The sequence below is a fragment of the Brachyhypopomus gauderio genome, unplaced genomic scaffold (genome assembly GCF_052324685.1).
Source record: "Brachyhypopomus gauderio isolate BG-103 unplaced genomic scaffold, BGAUD_0.2 sc46, whole genome shotgun sequence".
Lineage (NCBI taxonomy): Eukaryota > Metazoa > Chordata > Actinopteri > Gymnotiformes > Hypopomidae > Brachyhypopomus > Brachyhypopomus gauderio.
This window is the reverse complement of record NW_027506872.1, coordinates 2,679,472-2,704,471: the sequence shown is the minus strand read 5'-3', so window position 1 is coordinate 2,704,471 and position 25,000 is coordinate 2,679,472. Positions and strand designations below refer to the sequence as shown.

Here is a 25,000-nt window from a genome sequence, read left to right as displayed (position 1 = left end):
CTGGCGTGCTTAAGTTGTAGCCTCTGTATTTACTCAACGCATGGACGGATAGCTATAGCTAGTTCACCTTATCTTCTTGAAGGAACTCACCGTTGTTCACCTAACCATACAGCCGTATACATATAAATGCCCCATGCAGAGAAACGTTGCATAATTATCCCTCCAAAAAAACCCAACTTTTTTTGCAGCAATTCAATTACACTCAATTATGCAGTTACACAGCTAAATAAGCACCTGTCACATTGCTGAGAGTAACAGGTTAAAGCAAATGAAAGAAAAAACAGCAAAGGCATTTTGTAAGACGCGATTTGATCATTTGGTGAACTCTGTGTAATCACTTTGTGAAAGTCTTGTATAAAAGGGTCATTTTAAACCTCCTCACTCGCTTACGGCCATGCCACCCTGAGAACGCCCGATCTCGTCTGATCTCGGAAGCTAAGCAGGGTCGGGCCTGCTTAGTACTTGGATGGGAGCCCGCCTGGTAATACCAGGTGCTGTAAGCTTTTTCTTTGCTCACAAATGGTGACTTTCATGTTTGCTTCTTCTGTCTATTTGTGATTCGTCACTCAGGGTTTTTTTATTATTCTTACCTCTCTATCGCTCTATCTGCCCCCCCCCAAAAAAAACTAGCATGCAGAAACATGCGTCCAGCTAAGAGGAAACGTCGACACGCAGGCTTGGTCCTCTGCAATACTGCGCATGAGCACAGCTGGCGTGCTTAAGTTGTAGCCTCTGTATTTACTCAACGCATGGACGGATAGCTATAGCTAGTTCACCTTATCTTCTTGAAGGAACTCACCGTTGTTCACCTAACCATACAGCCGTATACATATAAATGCCCCATGCAGAGAAACGTTGTATAATTATCCCTCCAAAAAAACCCAACTTTTTTTGCAGCAATTCAATTACACTCAATTATGCAGTTACACAGCTAAATAAGCACCTGTCACATTGCTGAGAGTAACAGGTTAAAGCAAATGAAAGAAAAAACAGCAAAGGCATTGTGTAAGACGCGATTTGATCATTTGGTGAACTCTGTATAATCACTTTGTGAAAGTCTTGTATAAAAGGGTCATTTTAAACCTCCTCACTCGCTTACGGCCATGCCACCCTGAGAACGCCCGATCTCGTCTGATCTCGGAAGCTAAGCAGGGTCGGGCCTGCTTAGTACTTGGATGGGAGCCCGCCTGGTAATACCAGGTGCTGTAAGCTTTTTCTTTGCTCACAAATGGTGACTTTCATGTTTGCTTCTTCTGTCTATTTGTGATTCGTCACTCAGGTTTTTTTTATTATTCTTACCTCTCTATCGCTCTATCTGCCCCCCCCCAAAAAAAACTAGCATGCAGAAACATGCGTCCAGCTAAGAGGAAACGTCGACACGCAGGCTTGGTCCTCTGCAATACTGCGCATGAGCACAGCTGGCGTGCTTAAGTTGTAGCCTCTGTATTTACTCAACGCATGGACGGATAGCTATAGCTAGTTCACCTTATCTTCTTGAAGGAACTCACCGTTGTTCACCTAACCATACAGCCGTATACATATAAATGCCCCATGCAGAGAAACGTTGCATAATTATCCCTCCAAAAAAACCCAACTTTTTTTGCAGCAATTCAATTACACTCAATTATGCAGTTACACAGCTAAATAAGCACCTGTCACATTGCTGAGAGTAACAGGTTAAAGCAAATGAAAGAAAAAACAGCAAAGGCATTTTGTAAGACGGGATTTGATCATTTGGTGAACTCTGTGTAATCACTTTGTGAAAGTCTTGTATAAAAGGGCCATTTTAAACCTCCTCTCTCGCTTATGGCCATACCACCCTGAGAACGCCCGATCTCGTCTGATCTCGGAAGCTAAACAGGGTCGGGCTTGCTTAGTACTTGGATGGGAGACCGCCTGGGAATACCAGGTGCTGTAAGCTTTTTCTTTGCTCACAAATGGTGACTTTCATGTTTGCTTCTTCTGTCTATTCGTGATTCGTCACTCAGGTTTTTTTTATTATTCTTACCTCTCTATCGCTCTATCTGCCCCCCCCAAAAAAAAACTAGCATGCAGAAACATGCGTCCAGCTAAGAGGAAACGTCGACACGCAGTCTTGGTCCTCTGCAATACTGTGCATGAGCACAGCTGGCGTGCTTAAGTTGTAGCCTCTGTATTTACTCAACGCATGGACGGATAGCTATAGCTAGTTCACCTTATCTTCTTGAAGGAACTCACCGTTGTTCACCTAACCATACAGCCGTATACATATAAATGCCCCATGCAGAGAAACGTTGCATAATTATCCCTCCAAAAAAACCCAACTTTTTTTGCAGCAATTCAATTACACTCAATTATGCAGTTACACAGCTAAATAAGCACCTGTCACATTGCAGAGAGTAACAGGTTAAAGCAAATGAAAGAAAAAACAGCAAAGGCATTTTGTAAGACGGGATTTGATCATTTGGTGAACTCTGTGTAATCACTTTGCGAAAGTCTTGTATAAAAGGGCCATTTTAAACCTCCTCTCTCGCTTTTGTCCATACCACCCTGAGAACGCCCGATCTCGTCTGATCTCGGAAGCTAAGCAGGGTCGGGCCTGCTTAGTACTTGGATGGGAGACCGCCTGGGAATACCAGGTGCTGTAAGCTTTTTCTTTGCTCACAAATGGTGACTTTCATGTTTGCTTCTTCTGTCTATTTGTGATTCGTCACTCAGGTTTTTTTTATTATTCTTACCTCTCTATCGCTCTATCTGCCCCCCCCAAAAAAAAACTAGCATGCAGAAACATGCGTCCAGCTAAGAGGAAACGTCGACACGCAGGCTTGGTCCTCTGCAATACTGTGCATGCGCACAGCTGGCGTGCTTAAGTTGTAGCCTCTGTATTTACTCAACGCATGGACGGATAGCTATAGCTAGTTCACCTTATCTTCTTGAAGGAACTCACCGTTGTTCACCTAACCATACAGCCGTATACATATAAATGCCCCATGCAGAGAAACGTTGCATAATTATCCCTCCAAAAAAACCCAACTTTTTTTGCAGCAATTCAATTACACTCAATTATGCAGTTACACAGCTAAATAAGCACCTGTCACATTGCTGAGAGTAACAGGTTAAAGCAAATGAAAGAAAAAACAGCAAAGGCATTTTGTAAGACTCGATTTGATCATTTGGTGAACTCTGTGTAATCACTTTGTGAAAGTCTTGTATAAAAGGGTCATTTTAAACCTCCTCTCTCGCTTACGGCCATACCACCCTGAGAACGCCCGATCTCGTCTGATCTCGGAAGCTAAGCAGGGTCGGGCCTGGTTAGTACTTGGATGGGAGACCGCCTGGGAATACCAGGTGCTGTAAGCTTTTCCTTTGCTCACAAATGGTGACTTTCATGTTTGCTTCTTCTGTCTATTTGTGATTCGTCACTCAGGTTTTTTTTTTTATTCTTACCTCTCTATCGCTCTATCTGCCCCCACCCCCCCCCCCCCCCCCAAAAAAAGAACTAGCATGCAGAAATGTGCGTCCAGCTAAGAGGAAACGTCGACACGCAGGCTTGGTCCTCTGCAATACTGCGCATGCGCACAGCTGGCGTGCTTAAGTTGTAGCCTCTGTATTTACTCAACGCATGGACGGATAGCTATAGCTAGTTCACCTTATCTTCTTGAAGGAACTCACCGTTGTTCACCTAACCATACAGCCGTATACATATAAATGCCCCATGCAGAGAAACGTTGCATAATTATCCCTCCAAAAAAACCCAACTTTTTTTGCAGCAATTCAATTACACTCAATTATGCAGTTACACAGCTAAATAAGCACCTGTCACATTGCTGAGAGTAACAGGTTAAAGCAAATGAAAGAAAAAACAGCAAAGGCATTTTGTAAGACGGGATTTGATCATTTGGTGAACTCTGTGTAATCACTTTGTGAAAGTCTTGTATAAAAGGGCCATTTTAAACCTCCTCTCTCGCTTATGTCCATACCACCCTGAGAACGCCCGATCTCGTCTGATCTCGGAAGCTAAGCAGGGTCGGGCCTGCTTAGTACTTGGATGGGAGACCGCCTGGGAATACCAGGTGCTGTAAGCTTTTTCTTTGCTCACAAATGGTGACTTTCATGTTTGCTTCTTCTGTCTATTTGTGATTCGTCACTCAGGTTTTTTTTATTATTCTTACCTCTCTATCGCTCTATCTGCCCCCCCCAAAAAAAAACTAGCATGCAGAAACATGCGTCCAGCTAAGAGGAAACGTCGACACGCAGTCTTGGTCCTCTGCAATACTGTGCATGAGCACAGCTGGCGTGCTTAAGTTGTAGCCTCTGTATTTACTCAACGCATGGACGGATAGCTATAGCTAGTTCACCTTATCTTCTTGAAGGAACTCACCGTTGTTCACCTAACCATACAGCCGTATACATATAAATGCCCCATGCAGAGAAACGTTGCATAATTATCCTTCCAAAAAAACCCAACTTTTTTTGCAGCAATTCAATTACACTCAATTATGCAGTTACACAGCTAAATAAGCACCTGTCACATTGCTGAGAGTAACAGGTTAAAGCAAATGAAAGAAAAAACAGCAAAGGCATTGTGTAAGACGCGATTTGATCATTTGGTGAACTCTGTATAATCACTTTGTGAAAGTCTTGTATAAAAGGGTCATTTTAAACCTCCTCACTCGCTTACGGCCATGCCACCCTGAGAACGCCCGATCTCGTCTGATCTCGGAAGCTAAGCAGGGTCGGGCCTGCTTAGTACTTGGATGGGAGCCCGCCTGGTATTACCAGGTGCTGTAAGCTTTTTCTTTGCTCACAAATGGTGACTTTCATGTTTGCTTCTTCTGTCTATTTGTGATTCGTCACTCAGGTTTTTTTTATTATTCTTACCTCTCTATCGCTCTATCTGCCCCCCCCCAAAAAAAACTAGCATGCAGAAACATGCGTCCAGCTAAGAGGAAACGTCGACACGCAGGCTTGGTCCTCTGCAATACTGCGCATGAGCACAGCTGGCGTGCTTAAGTTGTAGCCTCTGTATTTACTCAACGCATGGACGGATAGCTATAGCTAGTTCACCTTATCTTCTTGAAGGAACTCACCGTTGTTCACCTAACCATACAGCCGTATACATATAAATGCCCCATGCAGAGAAACGTTGCATAATTATCCCTCCAAAAAAACCCAACTTTTTTTGCAGCAATTCAATTACACTCAATTATGCAGTTACACAGCTAAATAAGCACCTGTCACATTGCTGAGAGTAACAGGTTAAAGCAAATGAAAGAAAAAACAGCAAAGGCATTTTGTAAGACGCGATTTGATCATTTGGTGAACTCTGTGTAATCACTTTGTGAAAGTCTTGTATAAAAGGGTCATTTTAAACCTCCTCACTTGCTTACGGCCATGCCACCCTGAGAACGCCCGATCTCGTCTGATCTCGGAAGCTAAGCAGGGTCGGGCCTGCTTAGTACTTGGATGGGAGCCCGCCTGGTAATACCAGGTGCTGTAAGCTTTTTCTTTGCTCACAAATGGTGACTTTCATGTTTGCTTCTTCTGTCTATTTGTGATTCGTCACTCAGGGTTTTTTTATTATTCTTACCTCTCTATCGCTCTATCTGCCCCCCCCCAAAAAAAACTAGCATGCAGAAACATGCGTCCAGCTAAGAGGAAACGTCGACACGCAGGCTTGGTCCTCTGCAATACTGCGCATGAGCACAGCTGGCGTGCTTAAGTTGTAGCCTCTGTATTTACTCAACGCATGGACGGATAGCTATAGCTAGTTCACCTTATCTTCTTGAAGGAACTCACCGTTGTTCACCTAACCATACAGCCGTATACATATAAATGCCCCATGCAGAGAAACGTTGCATAATTATCCCTCCAAAAAAACCCAACTTTTTTTGCAGCAATTCAATTACACTCAATTATGCAGTTACACAGCTAAATAAGCACCTGTCACATTGCTGAGAGTAACAGGTTAAAGCAAATGAAAGAAAAAACAGCAAAGGCATTTTGTAAGACGCGATTTGATCATTTGGTGAACTCTGTGTAATCACTTTGTGAAAGTCTTGTATAAAAGGGTCATTTTAAACCTCCTCTCTCGCTTACGGCCATACCACCCTGAGAACGCCCGATCTCGTCTGATCTCGGAAGCTAAGCAGGGTCGGGCCTGGTTAGTACTTGGATGGGAGACCGCCTGGGAATACCAGGTGCTGTAAGCTTTTCCTTTGCTCACAAATGGTGACTTTCATGTTTGCTTCTTCTGTCTATTTGTGATTCGTCACTCAGGTTTTTTTTTTTATTCTTACCTCTCTATCGCTCTATCTGCCCCCACCCCCCCCCCCCCCCCCCCAAAAAAGAACTAGCATGCAGAAATGTGCGTCCAGCTAAGAGGAAACGTCGACACGCAGGCTTGGTCCTCTGCAATACTGCGCATGCGCACAGCTGGCGTGCTTAAGTTGTAGCCTCTGTATTTACTCAACGCATGGACGGATAGCTATAGCTAGTTCACCTTATCTTCTTGAAGGAACTCACCGTTGTTCACCTAACCATACAGCCGTATACATATAAATGCCCCATGCAGAGAAACGTTGCATAATTATCCCTCCAAAAAAACCCAACTTTTTTTGCAGCAATTCAATTACACTCAATTATGCAGTTACACAGCTAAATAAGCACCTGTCACATTGCTGAGAGTAACAGGTTAAAGCAAATGAAAGAAAAAACATCAAAGGCATTTTGTAAGACGCGATTTGATCATTCGGTGAGCTCTGTGTAATCACTTTGTGAAAGTCTTGTATAAAAGGGTCATTTTAAACCTCCTCTCTAGCTTACGGCCATACCACCCTGAGAACGCCCGATCTCGTCTGATCTCGGAAGCTAAGCAGGGTTGGGCCTGCTTAGTACTTGGATGGGAGACCGCCTGGGAATACCAGGTGCTGTAAGCTTTTTCTTTGCTCACAAATGGTGACTTTCATGTTTGCTTCTTCTGTCTATTTGTGATTCGTCACTCAGGTTTTTTTTATTATTCTTACCTCTCTATCGCTCTATCTGCCCCCCCCAAAAAAAAACTAGCATGCAGAAACATGCGTCCAGCTAAGAGGAAACGTCGACACGCAGGCTTGGTCCTCTGCAATACTGCGCATGCGCACAGCTGGCGTGCTTAAGTTGTAGCCTCTGTATTTACTCAACGCATGGACGGATAGCTATAGCTAGTTCACCTTATCTTCTTGAAGGAACTCACCGTTGTTCACCTAACCATACAGCCGTATACATATAAATGCCCCATGCAGAGAAACGTTGCATAATTATCCCTCCAAAAAAACCCAACTTTTTTTGCAGCAATTCAATTACACTCAATTATGCAGTTACACAGCTAAATAAGCACCTGTCACATTGCTGAGAGTAACAGGTTAAAGCAAATGAAAGAAAAAACAGCAAAGGCATTTTGTAAGACGGGATTTGATCATTTGGTGAACTCTGTGTAATCACTTTGTGAAAGTCTTGTATAAAAGGGCCATTTTAAACCTCCTCTCTCGCTTATGTCCATACCACCCTGAGAACGCCCGATCTCGTCTGATCTCGGAAGCTAAGCAGGGTCGGGCCTGCTTAGTACTTGGATGGGAGACCGCCTGGGAATACCAGGTGCTGTAAGCTTTTTCTTTGCTCACAAATGGTGACTTTCATGTTTGCTTCTTCTGTCTATTTGTGATTCGTCACTCAGGTTTTTTTTATTATTCTTACCTCTCTATCGCTCTATCTGCCCCCCCCAAAAAAAAACTAGCATGCAGAAACATGCGTCCAGCTAAGAGTAAACGTCGACACGCAGTCTTGGTCCTCTGCAATACTGTGCATGAGCACAGCTGGCGTGCTTAAGTTGTAGCCTCTGTATTTACTCAACGCATGGACGGATAGCTATAGCTAGTTCACCTTATCTTCTTGAAGGAACTCACCGTTGTTCACCTAACCATACAGCCGTATACATATAAATGCCCCATGCAGAGAAACGTTGCATAATTATCCCTCCAAAAAAACACAACTTTTTTTGCAGCAATTCAATTACACTCAATTATGCAGTTACACAGCTAAATAAGCACCTGTCACATTGCTGAGAGTAACAGGTTAAAGCAAATGAAAGAAAAAACAGCAAAGGCATTTTGTAAGACGGGATTTGATCATTTGGTGAACTCTGTGTAATCACTTTGTGAAAGTCTTGTATAAAAGGGCCATTTTAAACCTCCTCTCTCGCTTATGTCCATACCACCCTGAGAACGCCCGATCTCGTCTGATCTCGGAAGCTAAGCAGGGTTGGGCCTGCTTAGTACTTGGATGGGAGACCGCCTGGGAATACCAGGTGCTGTAAGCTTTTTCTTTGCTCACAAATGGTGACTTTCATGTTTGCTTCTTCTGTCTATTTGTGATTCGTCACTCAGGTTTTTTTTATTATTCTTACCTCTCTATCGCTCTATCTGCCCCCCCCAAAAAAAAACTAGCATGCAGAAACATGCGTCCAGCTAAGAGTAAACGTCGACACGCAGTCTTGGTCCTCTGCAATACTGTGCATGAGCACAGCTGGCGTGCTTAAGTTGTAGCCTCTGTATTTACTCAACGCATGGACGGATAGCTATAGCTAGTTCACCTTATCTTCTTGAAGGAACTCACCGTTGTTCACCTAACCATACAGCCGTATACATATAAATGCCCCATGCAGAGAAACGTTGCATAATTATCCCTCCAAAAAAACCCAACTTTTTTTGCAGCAATTCAATTACACTCAATTATGCAGTTACACAGCTAAATAAGCACCTGTCACATTGCTGAGAGTAACAGGTTAAAGCAAATGAAAGAAAAAACAGCAAAGGCATTTTGTAAGACGGGATTTGATCATTTGGTGAACTCTGTGTAATCACTTTGTGAAAGTCTTGTATAAAAGGGCCATTTTAAACCTCCTCTCTCGCTTATGGCCATACCACCCTGAGAACGCCCGATCTCGTCTGATCTCGGAAGCTAAACAGGGTCGGGCTTGCTTAGTACTTGGATGGGAGACCGCCTGGGAATACCAGGTGCTGTAAGCTTTTTCTTTGCTCACAAATGGTGACTTTCATGTTTGCTTCTTCTGTCTATTCGTGATTCGTCACTCAGGTTTTTTTTATTATTCTTACCTCTCTATCGCTCTATCTGCCCCCCCCAAAAAAAAACGAGCATGCAGAAACATGCGTCCAGCTAAGAGGAAACGTCGACACGCAGGCTTGGTCCTCTGCAATACTGTGCATGAGCACAGCTGGCGTGCTTAAGTTGTAGCCTCTGTATTTACTCAACGCATGGACGGATAGCTATAGCTAGTTCACCTTATCTTCTTGAAGGAACTCACCGTTGTTCACCTAACCATACAGCCGTATACATATAAATGCCCCATGCAGAGAAACGTTGCATAATTATCCCTCCAAAAAAACCCAACTTTTTTTGCAGCAATTCAATTACACTCAATTATGCAGTTACACAGCTAAATAAGCACCTGTCACATTGCTGAGAGTAACAGGTTAAAGCAAATGAAAGAAAAAACAGCAAAGGCATTTTGTAAGACGCGATTTGATCATTTGGTGAACTCTGTGTAATCACTTTGTGAAAGTCTTGTATAAAAGGGTCATTTTAAACCTCCTCTCTCGCTTACGGCCATACCACCCTGAGAACGCCCGATCTCGTCTGATCTCGGAAGCTAAGCAGGGTCGGGCCTGGTTAGTACTTGGATGGGAGACCGCCTGGGAATACCAGGTGCTGTAAGCTTTTCCTTTGCTCACAAATGGTGACTTTCATGTTTGCTTCTTCTGTCTATTTGTGATTCGTCACTCAGGTTTTTTTTTTTATTCTTACCTCTCTATCGCTCTATCTGCCCCCCCCCCCCCCCCCCCCAAAAGAACTAGCATGCAGAAATGTGCGTCCAGCTAAGAGGAAACGTCGACACGCAGGCTTGGTCCTCTGCAATACTGCGCATGAGCACAGCTGGCGTGCTTAAGTTATAGCCTCTGTATTTACTCAACGCATGGACGGATAGCTATAGCTAGTTCACCTTATCTTCTTGAAGGAACTCACCGTTGTTCACCTAACCATACAGCCGTATACATATAAATGCCCCATGCAGAGAAACGTTGCATAATTATCCCTCCAAAAAAACCCAACTTTTTTTGCAGCAATTCAATTACACTCAATTATGCAGTTACACAGCTAAATAAGCACCTTTCACATTGCTGAGAGTAACAGGTTAAAGCAAATGAAAGAAAAAACAGCAAAGGCATTTTGTAAGACGGGATTTGATCATTTGGTGAACTCTGTGTAATCACTTTGTGAAAGTCTTGTATAAAAGGGCCATTTTAAACCTCCTCTCTCGCTTATGGCCATACCACCCTGAGAATGTCCGATCTCGTCTGATCTCGGAAGCTAAGCAGGGTCGGGCCTTCTTAGTACTTGGATGGGAGACCGCCTGGGAATACCAGGTGCTGTAAGCTTTTTCTTTGCTCACAAATGGTGACTTTCATGTTTGCTTCTTCTGTCTATTTGTGATTCGTCACTCAGGTTTTTTTTATTATTCTTACCTCTCTATCGCTCTATCTGCCCCCCCCAAAAAAAAACTAGCATGCAGAAACATGCGTCCAGCTAAGAGGAAACGTCGACACGCAGGCTTGGTCCTCTGCAATACTGCGCATGAGCACAGCTGGCGTGCTTAAGTTGTAGCCTCTGTATTTACTCAACGCATGGACGGATAGCTATAGCTAGTTCACCTTATCTTCTTGAAGGAACTCACCGTTGTTCACCTAACCATACAGCCGTATACATATAAATGCCCCATGCAGAGAAACGTTGCATAATTATCCTTCCAAAAAAACCCAACTTTTTTTGCAGCAATTCAATTACACTCAATTATGCAGTTACACAGCTAAATAAGCACCTGTCACATTGCTGAGAGTAACAGGTTAAAGCAAATGAAAGAAAAAACAGCAAAGGCATTGTGTAAGACGCGATTTGATCATTTGGTGAACTCTGTGTAATCACTTTGTGAAAGTCTTGTATAAAAGGGTCATTTTAACCCTCCTCTCTCGCTTACGGCCATACCACCCTGAGAACGCCCGATCTCGTCTGATCTCGGAAGCTAAGCAGGGTCGGGCCTGGTTAGTACTTGGATGAGAGACCGCCTGGGAATACCAGGTGCTGTAAGCTTTTTCTTTGCTCACAAATGGTGACTTTCATGTTTGCTTCTTCTGTCTATTTGTGATTCGTCACTCAGGTTTTTTTTATTATTCTTACCTCTCTATCGCTCTATCTGCCCCCCCCAAAAAAAAACTAGCATGCAGAAACATGCGTCCAGCTAAGAGGAAACGTCGACACGCAGGCTTGGTCCTCTGCAATACTGCGCATGCGCACAGCTGGCGTGCTTAAGTTGTAGCCTCTGTATTTACTCAATGCATGGACGGATAGCTATAGCTAGTTCACCTTATCTTCTTGAAGGAACTCACCGTTGTTCACCTAACCATACAGCCGTATACATATAAATGCCCCATGCAGAGAAACGTTGCATAATTATCCTTCCAAAAAACCCCAACTTTTTTTGCAGCAATTCAATTACACTCAATTATGCAGTTACACAGCTAAATAAGCACCTGTCACATTGCTGAGAGTAACAGGTTAAAGCAAATGAAAGAAAAAACAGCAAAGGCATTGTGTAAGACGCGATTTGATCATTTGGTGAACTCTGTGTAATCACTTTGTGAAAGTCTTGTATAAAAGGGTCATTTTAAACCTCCTCTCTCGCTTACGGCCATACCACCCTGAGAACGCCCGATCTCGTCTGATCTCGGAAACTAAGCAGGGTCGGGCCTGCTTAGTACTTGGATGGGAGACCGCCTGGGAATACCAGGTGCTGTAAGCTTTTTCTTTGCTCACAAATGGTGACTTTCATGTTTGCTTCTTCTGTCTATTTGTGATTCGTCACTCAGGTTTTTTTTTTTATTCTTACCTCTCTATCGCTCTATCTGCCCCCACCCCCAAAAAAGAACTAGCATGCAGAAATGTGCGTCCAGCTAAGAGAAAACGTCGACACGCAGGCTTGGTCCTCTGCAATACTGTGCATGAGCACAGCTGGCGTGCTTAAGTTGTAGCCTCTGTATTTACTCAACGCATGGACGGATAGCTATAGCTAGTTCACCTTATCTTCTTGAAGGAACTCACCGTTGTTCACCTAACCATACAGCCGTATACATATAAATGCCCCATGCAGAGAAACGTTGCATAATTATCCCTCCAAAAAAACCCAACTTTTTTTGCAGCAATTCAATTACACTCAATTATGCAGTTACACAGCTAAATAAGCACCTGTCACATTGCTGAGAGTAACAGGTTAAAGCAAATGAAAGAAAAAACAGCAAAGGCATTTTGTAAGACGGGATTTGATCATTTGGTGAACTCTGTGTAATCACTTTGTGAAAGTCTTGTATAAAAGGGCCATTTTAAACCTCCTCTCTCGCTTATGTCCATACCACCCTGAGAACGCCCGATCTCGTCTGATCTCGGAAGCTAAGCAGGGTCGGGCCTGCTTAGTACTTGGATGGGAGACCGCCTGGGAATACCAGGTGCTGTAAGCTTTTTCTTTGCTCACAAATGGTGACTTTCATGTTTGCTTCTTCTGTCTATTTGTGATTCGTCACTCAGGTTTTTTTTATTATTCTTACCTCTCTATCGCTCTATCTGCCCCCCCCCAAAAAAAACTAGCATGCAGAAACATGCGTCCAGCTAAGAGGAAATGTCGACACGCAGTCTTGGTCCTCTGCAATACTGTGCATGAGCACAGCTGGCGTGCTTAAGTTGTAGCCTCTGTATTTACTCAACGCATGGACGGATAGCTATAGCTAGTTCACCTTATCTTCTTGAAGGAACTCACCGTTGTTCACCTAACCATACAGCCGTATACATATAAATGCCCCATGCAGAGAAACGTTGCATAATTATCCTTCCAAAAAAACCCAACTTTTTTTGCAGCAATTCAATTACACTCAATTATGCAGTTACACAGCTAAATAAGCACCTGTCACATTGCTGAGAGTAACAGGTTAAAGCAAATGAAAGAAAAAACAGCAAAGGCATTGTGTAAGACGCGATTTGATCATTTGGTGAACTCTGTGTAATCACTTTGTGAAAGTCTTGTATAAAAGGGTCATTTTAAACCTCCTCACTCGCTTACGGCCATGCCACCCTGAGAACGCCCGATCTCGTCTGATCTCGGAAGCTAAGCAGGGTCGGGCCTGCTTAGTACTTGGATGGGAGCCCGCCTGGTAATACCAGGTGCTGTAAGCTTTTTCTTTGCTCACAAATGGTGACTTTCATGTTTGCTTCTTCTGTCTATTTGTGATTCGTCACTCAGGTTTTTTTTATTATTCTTACCTCTCTATCGCTCTATCTGCCCCCCCCCAAAAAAAACTAGCATGCAGAAACATGCGTCCAGCTAAGAGGAAACGTCGACACGCAGGCTTGGTCCTCTGCAATACTGCGCATGAGCACAGCTGGCGTGCTTAAGTTGTAGCCTCTGTATTTACTCAACGCATGGACGGATAGCTATAGCTAGTTCACCTTATCTTCTTGAAGGAACTCACCGTTGTTCACCTAACCATACAGCCGTATACATATAAATGCCCCATGCAGAGAAACGTTGCATAATTATCCCTCCAAAAAAACCCAACTTTTTTTGCAGCAATTCAATTACACTCAATTATGCAGTTACACAGCTAAATAAGCACCTGTCACATTGCTGAGAGTAACAGGTTAAAGCAAATGAAAGAAAAAACAGCAAAGGCATTTTGTAAGACGGGATTTGATCATTTGGTGAACTCTGTGTAATCACTTTGTGAAAGTCTTGTATAAAAGGGCCATTTTAAACCTCCTCTCTCGCTTATGGCCATACCACCCTGAGAACGCCCGATCTCGTCTGATCTCGGAAACTAAGCAGGGTCGGGCCTGCTTAGTACTTGGATGGGAGACCGCCTGGGAATACCAGGTGCTGTAAGCTTTTTCTTTGCTCACAAATGGTGACTTTCATGTTTGCTTCTTCTGTCTATTTGTGATTCGTCACTCAGGTTTTTTTTTTTATTCTTACCTCTCTATCGCTCTATCTGCCCCCACCCCCAAAAAAGAACTAGCATGCAGAAATGTGCGTCCAGCTAAGAGAAAACGTCGACACGCAGGCTTGGTCCTCTGCAATACTGTGCATGAGCACAGCTGGCGTGCTTAAGTTGTAGCCTCTGTATTTACTCAACGCATGGACGGATAGCTATAGCTAGTTCACCTTATCTTCTTGAAGGAACTCACCGTTGTTCACCTAACCATACAGCCGTATACATATAAATGCCCCATGCAGAGAAACGTTGCATAATTATCCCTCCAAAAAAACCCAACTTTTTTTGCAGCAATTCAATTACACTCAATTATGCAGTTACACAGCTAAATAAGCACCTGTCACATTGCTGAGAGTAACAGGTTAAAGCAAATGAAAGAAAAAACAGCAAAGGCATTTTGTAAGACGCGATTTGATCATTTGGTGAACTCTGTGTAATCACTTTGTGAAAGTCTTGTATAAAAGGGTCATTTTAAACCTCCTCTCTCGCTTACGGCCATACCACCCTGAGAACGCCCGATCTCGTCTGATCTCGGAAGCTAAGCAGGGTCGGGCCTGGTTAGTACTTGGATGGGAGACCGCCTGGGAATACCAGGTGCTGTAAGCTTTTCCTTTGCTCACAAATGGTGACTTTCATGTTTGCTTCTTCTGTCTATTTGTGATTCGTCACTCAGGTTTTTTTTTTTATTCTTACCTCTCTATCGCTCTATCTGCCCCCACCCCCCCCCCCCCCCCCCCCCAAAAAAGAACTAGCATGCAGAAATGTGCGTCCAGCTAAGAGGAAACGTCGACACGCAGGCTTGGTCCTCTGCAATACTGCGCATGCGCACAGCTGGCGTGCTTAAGTTGTAGCCTCTGTATTTACTCAACGCATGGACGGATAGCTATAGCTAGTTCACCTTATCTTCTTGAAGGAACTCACCGTTGTTCACCTAACCATACAGCCGTATACATATAAATGCCCCATGCAGAGAAACGTTGCATAATTATCCCTCCAAAAAAACCCAACTTTTTTTGCAGCAATTCAATTACACTCAATTATGCAGTTACACAGCTAAATAAGCACCTGTCACATTGCTGAGAGTAACAGGTTAAAGCAAATGAAAGAAAAAACAGCAAAGGCATTTTGTAAGACGGGATTTGATCATTTGGTGAACTCTGTGTAATCACTTTGTGAAAGTCTTGTATAAAAGGGCCATTTTAAACCTCCTCTCTCGCTTATGGCCATACCACCCTGAGAACGCCCGATCTCGTCTGATCTCGGAAGCTAAACAGGGTCGGGCTTGCTTAGTACTTGGATGGGAGACCGCCTGGGAATGGCCAATGACCCCCCCAAGTCCCTATCGCTCAACCTGATCATGATCGATCATCCGGGAGTTTTGCGGAATCTCCAAGTGTATATTACAGTCAAAATTCAATGGATGCTGCAGTGCTACTTCACTGTAATACTACGTAACCTTCAGACTACACAAAGCTTTTTTATGAGTTATTTAAAATTTGTTTCCATATACAAAGTATGTTATATCGTGCTCATTTACATACGTTTCAGATGTAGAAATCTAAATATTGGAATATTTAGATTAAAAATTCCAAAAACATTGTCTCTAAGGAACAAGCCAGTGACATTTCATATATATACTTACTTACTGAAACAGTTATGAACATGGCATGTAAGATTTTATCATGTTTTATGTCTCAATGTATTTAATCATGTTATCCAACTGTCCTATTTTTTTAATGCCTTCCTGGCAAAGCTGGCACATTGTGGCCAATTGTCTCAGCAGAACACCTGTGTGTGTGTGTGTGTGTGTGTGTGTGTGTGTGGTATAAGAACCATTCTGTTCATATTAAACATTGGAAAAACTTTGATACATGACTGTGTGTCTGTGTGGGTTTTTACCTGTGTGAGGTGCGTTTGTGGCACTTTGCACATAATTCCAGCATTATTTTTTTAAATATAATTCATTTCTTATTTAAGAACCTTTTCACTTAGATATTCTGTCCTCTTCACCTGTGATATTATTAGGCATATGTTGTATTAATTAAGAAGCTGAAAAATCATTATTGCACCTGGCATACAACAAATTAAAGATCAGCAACCTCGTATACCCTTACAAATGTAAATACTGGAAATAACAGATTTACAAACACCAAGAGTAGAAACTATTTTTTTTATTAATGGCATTAACAAGTATAATAATACGTGTTGCTTTCTAATTCACCTACCTCTTTAATAATTCCTCATCAACAACATTTTTGAAGTGTTCAAAGCTTTCATACACAACACCCTCAAAACCAGAAGTGGTTGATTTCCTAGTCGCCGGGCAGTAGGTGAATATTTTCTGGCTGCTTCCAGCAACAGAGTTCATGGGCGGTGTGTACCTCTTATGCTGCCCACCACATTGGTGTAATTTGCAGGCCCCACATGGTCTCGTGGATTTATAAGGTTTGCTGGGTCTGGAGGGCAGCGCAGGGGGTGGCGCTACAGGAGCGATGCGAATGCCACCTTCACTGCATGATGGCATAGGTAGCCTGTGATTGTGCAGGAACCACCAGGAGTACGGGTGCTGCAGACACTCTGGGCGGTATGGGTGTGGTCGCAGCAGGCTAGGGCCGCTTCACCAGCTCATCTAACCTGCAAATATATAACATACATGTGACAAGTGTCAGTGTGATTTATGTCCATACACAAAAGTGCTTTATATTTCCATCTTTTTAGCATGTGAAATTAAGTGCTTCTTACCTCCGCTTCTCACCACGCCTTTTACCAGCAACACGATGAACGTCCAGCATGTGAGCACAGCAGCTTGGCCTCTCCCTGTCTATAGAGAGGAATGTGTGGATACTGATGTTGCTTCAGGTGGGAGGCCAACTGTTGTTTAAAAGTGAAGCTTTTACCACACACATCACACTCATTCTCTTTTGGAACATGAAGCTTCATGTGTCTAATGAGGTTAGACTTCCCAGTGAAAGTCTTGTTGCAAACAGTGCACTCGTGAACCTTCTTCTCCATGTTTACCCTAACAAAACATACAATATAAACATGTATGTATTCATCTTTCCAATATGTGGCTATACAAAATTCTATTTCATTCTGGTTTATCTCCCTGGTTTAATAGAGAGGGAGACCGATAAATGTTTGTTTGTTTGTTTGTGTGTTAGATAGATAGATAGATAGATAGATAGATAGATAGATAGATAGATAGATAGATAGATAGATAGATAGATAGATAGATAGATAGATAGATAGATAGCTTTATTAATCCCTGGGGGAAAGTCAATTATTACAGCAGCAATGCAAAGAAAGTCAGGAATTAAATACACAATACAATAATATAGTACTGTAAATAAGAAAACTAAGACCTAATGTGTGCAAATAAGTGTTGTGAGGTAACCGAGGCAACTAAGATCAAAATAGACTGAAAATCATGAGATTCGCGTTAAGTAAAAAGTTAATGATGACGAAAATTATTAGCTAATCTAATGAAAGTGACAGAATGTGCATAAATCAGATAACGGTAATATTACTGAGCGTATATAAAATATACGCATGTAGCGACGAATGAATTACTACTTCGTGGGCATATATTGACGCGCACATTATAGTTTAACGCACGCTAAAATATATACAAAGTACAGTTAAAGATTTAAAAAGATTAGACTTACCGGGCTGAATAGACGGTGGCTTACGGCTAAGTGACGGCGGCGATGCCGATTGGGCGGTTAAGCAGAGCATCCTCAATGATTGGTGGGTTGAGCGTGGCTTCGCGCTCAATGATTGGTGTGTTGAGCACGGTGCCGCTCAATGATTGGTGTGTTGAGCGCTGAACTAGGGACTTGGATGGGAAAGTGCCTGGGAATGGCCAATGACCCCCCCAAGTCCCTATCGCTCAACCTGATCATGATCGATCATCCGGGAGTTTTGCGGAATCTCCAAGTGTATATTACAGTCAAAATTCAATGGATGCTGCAGTGCTACTTCACTGTAATACTACGTAACCTTCAGACTACACAAAGCTTTTTTATGAGTTATTTAAAATTTGTTTCCATATACAAAGTATGTTATATCGTGCTCATTTACATACGTTTCAGATGTAGAAATCTAAATATTGGAATATTTAGATTAAAAATTCCAAAAACATTGTCTCTAAGGAACAAGCCAGTGACATTTCATATATATACTTACTTACTGAAACAGTTATGAACATGGCATGTAAGATTTTATCATGTTTTATGTCTCAATGTATTTAATCATGTTATCCAACTGTCCTATTTTTTTAATGCCTTCCTGGCAAAGCTGGCACATTGTGGCCAATTGTCTCAGCAGAACACCTGTGTGTGTGTGTGTGTGTGTGTGTGTGTGTGTGGTATAAGAACCATTCTGTTCATATTAAACATTGGAAAAACTTTGATACATGACTGTGTGTCTGTGTGGGTTTTTACCTGTGTGAGGTGCGTTTGTGGCACTTTGCACATAATTCCAGCATTATTTTTTTAAATATAATTCATTTCTTATTTAAGAACCTTTTCACTTAGATATTCTGTCCTCTTCACCTGTGATATTATTAGGCATATGTTGTATTAATTAAGAAGCTGAAAAATCATTATTGCACCTGGCATACAACAAATTAAAGATCAGCAACCTCGTATACCCTTACAAATGTAAATACTGGAAATAACAGATTTACAAACACCAAGAGTAGAAACTATTTTTTTTATTAATGGCATTAACAAGTATAATAATACGTGTTGCTTTCTAATTCACCTACCTCTTTAATAATTCCTCATCAACAACATTTTTGAAGTGTTCAAAGCTTTCATACACAACACCCTCAAAACCAGAAGTGGTTGATTTCCTAGTCGCCGGGCAGTAGGTGAATATTTTCTGGCTGCTTCCAGCAACAGAGTTCATGGGCGGTGTGTACCTCTTATGCTGCCCACCACATTGGTGTAATTTGCAGGCCCCACATGGTCTCGTGGATTTATAAGGTTTGCTGGGTCTGGAGGGCAGCGCAGGGGGTGGCGCTACAGGAGCGATGCGAATGCCACCTTCACTGCATGATGGCATAGGTAGCCTGTGATTGTGCAGGAACCACCAGGAGTACGGGTGCTGCAGACACTCTGGGCGGTATGGGTGTGGTCGCAGCAGGCTAGGGCCGCTTCACCAGCTCATCTAACCTGCAAATATATAACATACATGTGACAAGTGTCAGTGTGATTTATGTCCATACACAAAAGTGCTTTATATTTCCATCTTTTTAGCATGTGAAATTAAGTGCTTCTTACCTCCGCTTCTCACCACGCCTTTTACCAGCAACACGATGAACGTCCAGCATGTGAGCACAGCAGCTTGGCCTCTCCCTGTCTATAGAGAGGAATGTGTGGATACTGATGTTGCTTCAGGTGGGAGGCCAACTGTTGTTTAAAAGTGAAGCTTTTACCACACACATCACACTCATTCTCTTTTGGAACATGAAGCTTCATGTGTCTAATGAGGTTAGACTTCCCAGTGAAAGTCTTGTTGCAAACAGTGCACTCGTGAACCTTCTTCTCCATGTTTACCCTAACAAAACATACAATATAAACATGTATGTATTCATCTTTCCAATATGTGGCTATACAAAATTCTATTTCATTCTGGTTTATCTCCCTGGTTTAATAGAGAGGGAGACCGATAAATGTTTGTTTGTTTGTTTGTGTGTTAGATAGATAGATAGATAGATAGATAGATAGATAGATAGATAGATAGATAGATAGATAGATAGATAGATAGATAGATAGATAGATAGCTTTATTAATCCCTGGGGGAAAGTCAATTATTACAGCAGCAATGCAAAGAAAGTCAGGAATTAAATACACAATACAATAATATAGTACTGTAAATAAGAAAACTAAGACCTAATGTGTGCAAATAAGTGTTGTGAGGTAACCGAGGCAACTAAGATCAAAATAGACTGAAAATCATGAGATTCGCGTTAAGTAAAAAGTTAATGATGACGAAAATTATTAGCTAATCTAATGAAAGTGACAGAATGTGCATAAATCAGATAACGGTAATATTACTGAGCGTATATAAAATATACGCATGTAGCGACGAATGAATTACTACTTCGTGGGCATATATTGACGCGCACATTATAGTTTAACGCACGCTAAAATATATACAAAGTACAGTTAAAGATTTAAAAAGATTAGACTTACCGGGCTGAATAGACGGTGGCTTACGGCTAAGTGACGGCGGCGATGCCGATTGGGCGGTTAAGCAGAGCATCCTCAATGATTGGTGGGTTGAGCGTGGCTTCGCGCTCAATGATTGGTGTGTTGAGCACGGTGCCGCTCAATGATTGGTGTGTTGAGCGCTGAACTAGGGACTTGGATGGGAAAGTGCCTGGGAATACCAGGTGCTGTAAGCTTTTTCTTTGCTCACAAATGGTGACTTTCATGTTTGCTTCTTCTGTCTATTCGTGATTCGTCACTCAGGTTTTTTTTATTATTCTTACCTCTCTATCGCTCTATCTGCCCCCCCCAAAAAAAAACTAGCATGCAGAAACATGCGTCCAGCTAAGAGGAAACGTCGACACGCAGTCTTGGTCCTCTGCAATACTGTGCATGAGCACAGCTGGCGTGCTTAAGTTGTAGCCTCTGTATTTACTCAACGCATGGACGGATAGCTATAGCTAGTTCACCTTATCTTCTTGAAGGAACTCACCGTTGTTCACCTAACCATACAGCCGTATACATATAAATGCCCCATGCAGAGAAACGTTGCATAATTATCCCTCCAAAAAAACCCAACTTTTTTTGCAGCAATTCAATTACACTCAATTATGCAGTTACACAGCTAAATAAGCACCTGTCACATTGCTGAGAGTAACAGGTTAAAGCAAATGAAAGAAAAAACAGCAAAGGCATTTTGTAAGACGGGATTTGATCATTTGGTGAACTCTGTGTAATCACTTTGTGAAAGTCTTGTATAAAAGGGCCATTTTAAACCTCCTCTCTCGCTTATGTCCATACCACCCTGAGAACGCCCGATCTCGTCTGATCTCGGAAGCTAAGCAGGGTCGGGCCTGCTTAGTACTTGGATGGGAGATGGCCTGGGAATACCAGGTGCTGTAAGCTTTTTCTTTGCTCACAAATGGTGACTTTCATGTTTGCTTCTTCTGTCTATTTGTGATTCGTCACTCAGGTTTTTTTTATTATTCTTACCTCTCTATCGCTCTATCTGCCCCCCCCAAAAAAAAACTAGCATGCAGAAACATGCGTCCAGCTAAGAGGAAACGTCGACACGCAGTCTTGGTCCTCTGCAATACTGTGCATGAGCACAGCTGGCGTGCTTAAGTTGTAGCCTCTGTATTTACTCAACGCATGGACGGATAGCTATAGCTAGTTCACCTTATCTTCTTGAAGGAACTCACCGTTGTTCACCTAACCATACAGCCGTATACATATAAATGCCCCATGCAGAGAAACGTTGCATAATTATCCTTCCAAAAAAACCCAACTTTTTTTGCAGCAATTCAATTACACTCAATTATGCAGTTACACAGCTAAATAAGCACCTGTCACATTGCTGAGAGTAACAGGTTAAAGCAAATGAAAGAAAAAACAGCAAAGGCATTGTGTAAGACGCGATTTGATCATTTGGTGAACTCTGTATAATCACTTTGTGAAAGTCTTGTATAAAAGGGTCATTTTAAACCTCCTCACTCGCTTACGGCCATGCCACCCTGAGAACGCCCGATCTCGTCTGATCTCGGAAGCTAAGCAGGGTCGGGCCTGCTTAGTACTTGGATGGGAGCCCGCCTGGTAATACCAGGTGCTGTAAGCTTTTTCTTTGCTCACAAATGGTGACTTTCATGTTTGCTTCTTCTGTCTATTTGTGATTCGTCACTCAGGTTTTTTTTATTATTCTTACCTCTCTATCGCTCTATCTGCCCCCCCCCCAAAAAAAACTAGCATGCAGAAACATGCGTCCAGCTAAGAGGAAACGTCGACACGCAGGCTTGGTCCTCTGCAATACTGCGCATGAGCACAGCTGGCGTGCTTAAGTTGTAGCCTCTGTATTTACTCAACGCATGGACGGATAGCTATAGCTAGTTCACCTTATCTTCTTGAAGGAACTCACCGTTGTTCACCTAACCATACAGCCGTATACATATAAATGCCCCATGCAGAGAAACGTTGCATAATTATCCCTCCAAAAAAACCCAACTTTTTTTGCAGCAATTCAATTACACTCAATTATGCAGTTACACAGCTAAATAAGCACCTGTCACATTGCTGAGAGTAACAGGTTAAAGCAAATGAAAGAAAAAACAGCAAAGGCATTTTGTAAGACGCGATTTGATCATTTGGTGAACTCTGTGTAATCACTTTGTGAAAGTCTTGTATAAAAGGGTCATTTTAAACCTCCTCACTCGCTTACGGCCATGCCACCCTGAGAACGCCCGATCTCGTCTGATCTCGGAAGCTAAGCAGGGTCGGGCCTGCTTAGTACTTGGATGGGAGCCTGCCTGGTAATACCAGGTGCTGTAAGCTTTTTCTTTGCTCACAAATGGTGACTTTCATGTTTGCTTCTTCTGTCTATTTGTGATTCGTCACTCAGGTTTTTTTTATTATTCTTACCTCTCTATCGCTCTATCTGCCCCCCCCCAAAAAAAACTAGCATGCAGAAACATGCGTCCAGCTAAGAGGAAACGTCGACACGCAGGCTTGGTCCTCTGCAATACTGCGCATGAGCACAGCTGGCGTGCTTAAGTTGTAGCCTCTGTATTTACTCAACGCATGGACGGATAGCTATAGCTAGTTCACCTTATCTTCTTGAAGGAACTCACCGTTGTTCACCTAACCATACAGCCGTATACATATAAATGCCCCATGCAGAGAAACGTTGCATAATTATCCCTCCAAAAAAACCCAACTTTTTTTGCAGCAATTCAATTACACTCAATTATGCAGTTACACAGCTAAATAAACACCTGTCACATTGCTGAGAGTAACAGGTTAAAGCAAATGAAAGAAAAAACAGCAAAGGCATTTTGTAAGACGCGATTTGATCATTTGGTGAACTCTGTGTAATCACTTTGTGAAAGTCTTGTATAAAAGGGTCATTTTAAACCTCCTCTCTCGCTTACGGCCATACCACCCTGAGAACGCCCGATCTCGTCTGATCTCGGAAGCTATGCAGGGTCGGGCCTGGTTAGTACTTGGATGGGAGACCGCCTGGGAATACCAGGTGCTGTAAGCTTTTCCTTTGCTCACAAATGGTGACTTTCATGTTTGCTTCTTCTGTCTATTTGTGATTCGTCACTCAGGTTTTTTTTTTTATTCTTACCTCTCTATCGCTCTATCTGCCCCCACCCCCCCCCCCCCCCCCCCCAAAAAAGAACTAGCATGCAGAAATGTGCGTCCAGCTAAGAGGAAACGTCGACACGCAGGCTTGGTCCTCTGCAATACTGCGCATGCGCACAGCTGGCGTGCTTAAGTTGTAGCCTCTGTATTTACTCAACGCATGGACGGATAGCTATAGCTAGTTCACCTTATCTTCTTGAAGGAACTCACCGTTGTTCACCTAACCATACAGCCGTATACATATAAATGCCCCATGCAGAGAAACGTTGCATAATTATCCCTCCAAAAAAACCCAACTTTTTTTGCAGCAATTCAATTACACTCAATTATGCAGTTACACAGCTAAATAAGCACCTGTCACATTGCTGAGAGTAACAGGTTAAAGCAAATGAAAGAAAAAACAGCAAAGGCATTTTGTAAGACGCGATTTGATCATTTGGTGAACTCTGTGTAATCACTTTGTGAAAGTCTTGTATAAAAGGGTCATTTTAAACCTCCTCTCTCGCTTACGGCCATACCACCCTGAGAACGCCCGATCTCGTCTGATCTCGGAAGCTAAGCAGGGTCGGGCCTGGTTAGTACTTGGATGGGAGACCGCCTGGGAATACCAGGTGCTGTAAGCTTTTCCTTTGCTCACAAATGGTGACTTTCATGTTTGCTTCTTCTGTCTATTTGTGATTCGTCACTCAGGTTTTTTTTTTTATTCTTACCTCTCTATCGCTCTATCTGCCCCCCCCCAAAAAAAACTAGCATGCAGAAACATGCGTCCAGCTAAGAGGAAACGTCGACACGCAGTCTTGGTCCTCTGCAATACTGTGCATGAGCACAGCTGGCGTGCTTAAGTTGTAGCCTCTGTATTTACTCAACGCATGGACGGATAGCTATAGCTAGTTCACCTTATCTTCTTGAAGGAACTCACCGTTGTTCACCTAACCATACAGCCGTATACATATAAATGCCCCATGCAGAGAAACGTTGCATAATTATCCCTCCAAAAAAACCCAACTTTTTTTGCAGCAATTCAATTACACTCAATTATGCAGTTACACAGCTAAATAAGCACCTGTCACATTGCTGAGAGTAACAGGTTAAAGCAAATGAAAGAAAAAACAGCAAAGGCATTTTGTAAGACGGGATTTGATCATTTGGTGAACTCTGTGTAATCACTTTGTGAAAGTCTTGTATAAAAGGGCCATTTTAAACCTCCTCTCTCGCTTATGTCCATACCACCCTGAGAACGCCCGATCTCGTCTGATCTCGGAAGCTAAGCAGGGTCGGGCCTGCTTAGTACTTGGATGGGAGACCGCCTGGGAATACCAGGTGCTGTAAGCTTTTTCTTTGCTCACAAATGGTGACTTTCATGTTTGCTTCTTCTGTCTATTTGTGATTCGTCACTCAGGTTTTTTTTATTATTCTTACCTCTCTATCGCTCTATCTGCCCCCCCCAAAAAAAAACTAGCATGCAGAAACATGCGTCCAGCTAAGAGGAAACGTCGACACGCAGTCTTGGTCCTCTGCAAT

The 25,000-nt window shown here is 42.6% G+C and overlaps 2 long non-coding RNA genes, 25 other non-coding genes and 3 pseudogenes across 27 annotated transcripts; 28 read left to right on the top strand and 2 right to left on the bottom strand.

Annotated features, from left to right (window-relative positions):
- The first annotated feature begins 384 nt into the window (after positions 1-384).
- On the top strand, positions 385-503 carry LOC143487433 (5S ribosomal RNA). The gene has a single exon (XR_013124238.1). It is a non-coding gene; the product is annotated as a 5S ribosomal RNA (ribosomal RNA).
- Positions 504-1,093: 590 nt separating this feature from the next.
- LOC143487432 (5S ribosomal RNA) lies at positions 1,094-1,212 on the top strand. Its single transcript, XR_013124237.1, has one exon. It is a non-coding gene; the product is annotated as a 5S ribosomal RNA (ribosomal RNA).
- A 590-nt stretch (positions 1,213-1,802) lies between these two features.
- Positions 1,803-1,921, top strand: LOC143487264 (5S ribosomal RNA). Its single transcript, XR_013124074.1, has one exon. It is a non-coding gene; the product is annotated as a 5S ribosomal RNA (ribosomal RNA).
- Positions 1,922-2,511: 590 nt separating this feature from the next.
- On the top strand, positions 2,512-2,630 carry LOC143487391 (5S ribosomal RNA). Its single transcript, XR_013124197.1, has one exon. It is a non-coding gene; the product is annotated as a 5S ribosomal RNA (ribosomal RNA).
- Positions 2,631-3,220: 590 nt separating this feature from the next.
- On the top strand, positions 3,221-3,339 carry LOC143487321 (5S ribosomal RNA). Its single transcript, XR_013124129.1, has one exon. It is a non-coding gene; the product is annotated as a 5S ribosomal RNA (ribosomal RNA).
- A 606-nt stretch (positions 3,340-3,945) lies between these two features.
- LOC143487303 (5S ribosomal RNA) lies at positions 3,946-4,064 on the top strand. Its single transcript, XR_013124111.1, has one exon. It is a non-coding gene; the product is annotated as a 5S ribosomal RNA (ribosomal RNA).
- Positions 4,065-4,654: 590 nt separating this feature from the next.
- On the top strand, positions 4,655-4,773 carry LOC143487479 (5S ribosomal RNA; annotated as a pseudogene).
- A 590-nt stretch (positions 4,774-5,363) lies between these two features.
- LOC143487431 (5S ribosomal RNA) lies at positions 5,364-5,482 on the top strand. The gene has a single exon (XR_013124236.1). It is a non-coding gene; the product is annotated as a 5S ribosomal RNA (ribosomal RNA).
- A 590-nt stretch (positions 5,483-6,072) lies between these two features.
- Positions 6,073-6,191, top strand: LOC143487309 (5S ribosomal RNA). Its single transcript, XR_013124117.1, has one exon. It is a non-coding gene; the product is annotated as a 5S ribosomal RNA (ribosomal RNA).
- A 607-nt stretch (positions 6,192-6,798) lies between these two features.
- LOC143487118 (5S ribosomal RNA) lies at positions 6,799-6,917 on the top strand. The gene has a single exon (XR_013123931.1). It is a non-coding gene; the product is annotated as a 5S ribosomal RNA (ribosomal RNA).
- Positions 6,918-7,507: 590 nt separating this feature from the next.
- Positions 7,508-7,626, top strand: LOC143487302 (5S ribosomal RNA). Its single transcript, XR_013124110.1, has one exon. It is a non-coding gene; the product is annotated as a 5S ribosomal RNA (ribosomal RNA).
- Positions 7,627-8,216: 590 nt separating this feature from the next.
- Positions 8,217-8,335, top strand: LOC143487232 (5S ribosomal RNA). The gene has a single exon (XR_013124042.1). It is a non-coding gene; the product is annotated as a 5S ribosomal RNA (ribosomal RNA).
- A 590-nt stretch (positions 8,336-8,925) lies between these two features.
- Positions 8,926-9,044, top strand: LOC143487262 (5S ribosomal RNA). Its single transcript, XR_013124072.1, has one exon. It is a non-coding gene; the product is annotated as a 5S ribosomal RNA (ribosomal RNA).
- A 590-nt stretch (positions 9,045-9,634) lies between these two features.
- Positions 9,635-9,753, top strand: LOC143487298 (5S ribosomal RNA). Its single transcript, XR_013124106.1, has one exon. It is a non-coding gene; the product is annotated as a 5S ribosomal RNA (ribosomal RNA).
- Positions 9,754-10,353: 600 nt separating this feature from the next.
- Positions 10,354-10,472, top strand: LOC143487452 (5S ribosomal RNA). The gene has a single exon (XR_013124256.1). It is a non-coding gene; the product is annotated as a 5S ribosomal RNA (ribosomal RNA).
- Positions 10,473-11,062: 590 nt separating this feature from the next.
- Positions 11,063-11,181, top strand: LOC143487176 (5S ribosomal RNA). Its single transcript, XR_013123987.1, has one exon. It is a non-coding gene; the product is annotated as a 5S ribosomal RNA (ribosomal RNA).
- Positions 11,182-11,771: 590 nt separating this feature from the next.
- Positions 11,772-11,890, top strand: LOC143487228 (5S ribosomal RNA). Its single transcript, XR_013124038.1, has one exon. It is a non-coding gene; the product is annotated as a 5S ribosomal RNA (ribosomal RNA).
- Positions 11,891-12,483: 593 nt separating this feature from the next.
- On the top strand, positions 12,484-12,602 carry LOC143487301 (5S ribosomal RNA). The gene has a single exon (XR_013124109.1). It is a non-coding gene; the product is annotated as a 5S ribosomal RNA (ribosomal RNA).
- A 590-nt stretch (positions 12,603-13,192) lies between these two features.
- LOC143487429 (5S ribosomal RNA) lies at positions 13,193-13,311 on the top strand. Its single transcript, XR_013124234.1, has one exon. It is a non-coding gene; the product is annotated as a 5S ribosomal RNA (ribosomal RNA).
- Positions 13,312-13,901: 590 nt separating this feature from the next.
- LOC143487314 (5S ribosomal RNA) lies at positions 13,902-14,020 on the top strand. The gene has a single exon (XR_013124122.1). It is a non-coding gene; the product is annotated as a 5S ribosomal RNA (ribosomal RNA).
- A 593-nt stretch (positions 14,021-14,613) lies between these two features.
- LOC143487287 (5S ribosomal RNA) lies at positions 14,614-14,732 on the top strand. Its single transcript, XR_013124095.1, has one exon. It is a non-coding gene; the product is annotated as a 5S ribosomal RNA (ribosomal RNA).
- A 609-nt stretch (positions 14,733-15,341) lies between these two features.
- On the top strand, positions 15,342-15,456 carry LOC143487483 (5S ribosomal RNA; annotated as a pseudogene).
- Positions 15,457-16,350: 894 nt separating this feature from the next.
- LOC143487072 (uncharacterized) lies at positions 16,351-17,953 on the bottom strand. The gene is made up of 3 exons (XR_013123894.1): positions 17,792-17,953; positions 16,869-16,947; positions 16,351-16,760 (listed from the first exon to the last, which is right to left on the bottom strand). It is a non-coding gene; the product is annotated as an uncharacterized LOC143487072 (long non-coding RNA).
- Positions 17,954-18,893: 940 nt separating this feature from the next.
- Positions 18,894-20,565, bottom strand: LOC143487070 (uncharacterized). The gene is made up of 3 exons (XR_013123892.1): positions 20,327-20,565; positions 19,412-19,490; positions 18,894-19,303 (listed from the first exon to the last, which is right to left on the bottom strand). It is a non-coding gene; the product is annotated as an uncharacterized LOC143487070 (long non-coding RNA).
- Positions 20,566-21,128: 563 nt separating this feature from the next.
- LOC143487470 (5S ribosomal RNA) lies at positions 21,129-21,247 on the top strand (annotated as a pseudogene).
- A 590-nt stretch (positions 21,248-21,837) lies between these two features.
- Positions 21,838-21,956, top strand: LOC143487428 (5S ribosomal RNA). The gene has a single exon (XR_013124233.1). It is a non-coding gene; the product is annotated as a 5S ribosomal RNA (ribosomal RNA).
- Positions 21,957-22,547: 591 nt separating this feature from the next.
- On the top strand, positions 22,548-22,666 carry LOC143487462 (5S ribosomal RNA). The gene has a single exon (XR_013124266.1). It is a non-coding gene; the product is annotated as a 5S ribosomal RNA (ribosomal RNA).
- Positions 22,667-23,256: 590 nt separating this feature from the next.
- LOC143487178 (5S ribosomal RNA) lies at positions 23,257-23,375 on the top strand. The gene has a single exon (XR_013123989.1). It is a non-coding gene; the product is annotated as a 5S ribosomal RNA (ribosomal RNA).
- Positions 23,376-23,983: 608 nt separating this feature from the next.
- On the top strand, positions 23,984-24,102 carry LOC143487275 (5S ribosomal RNA). The gene has a single exon (XR_013124084.1). It is a non-coding gene; the product is annotated as a 5S ribosomal RNA (ribosomal RNA).
- A 590-nt stretch (positions 24,103-24,692) lies between these two features.
- On the top strand, positions 24,693-24,811 carry LOC143487300 (5S ribosomal RNA). Its single transcript, XR_013124108.1, has one exon. It is a non-coding gene; the product is annotated as a 5S ribosomal RNA (ribosomal RNA).
- The last annotated feature ends 189 nt before the right edge of the window (positions 24,812-25,000 follow it).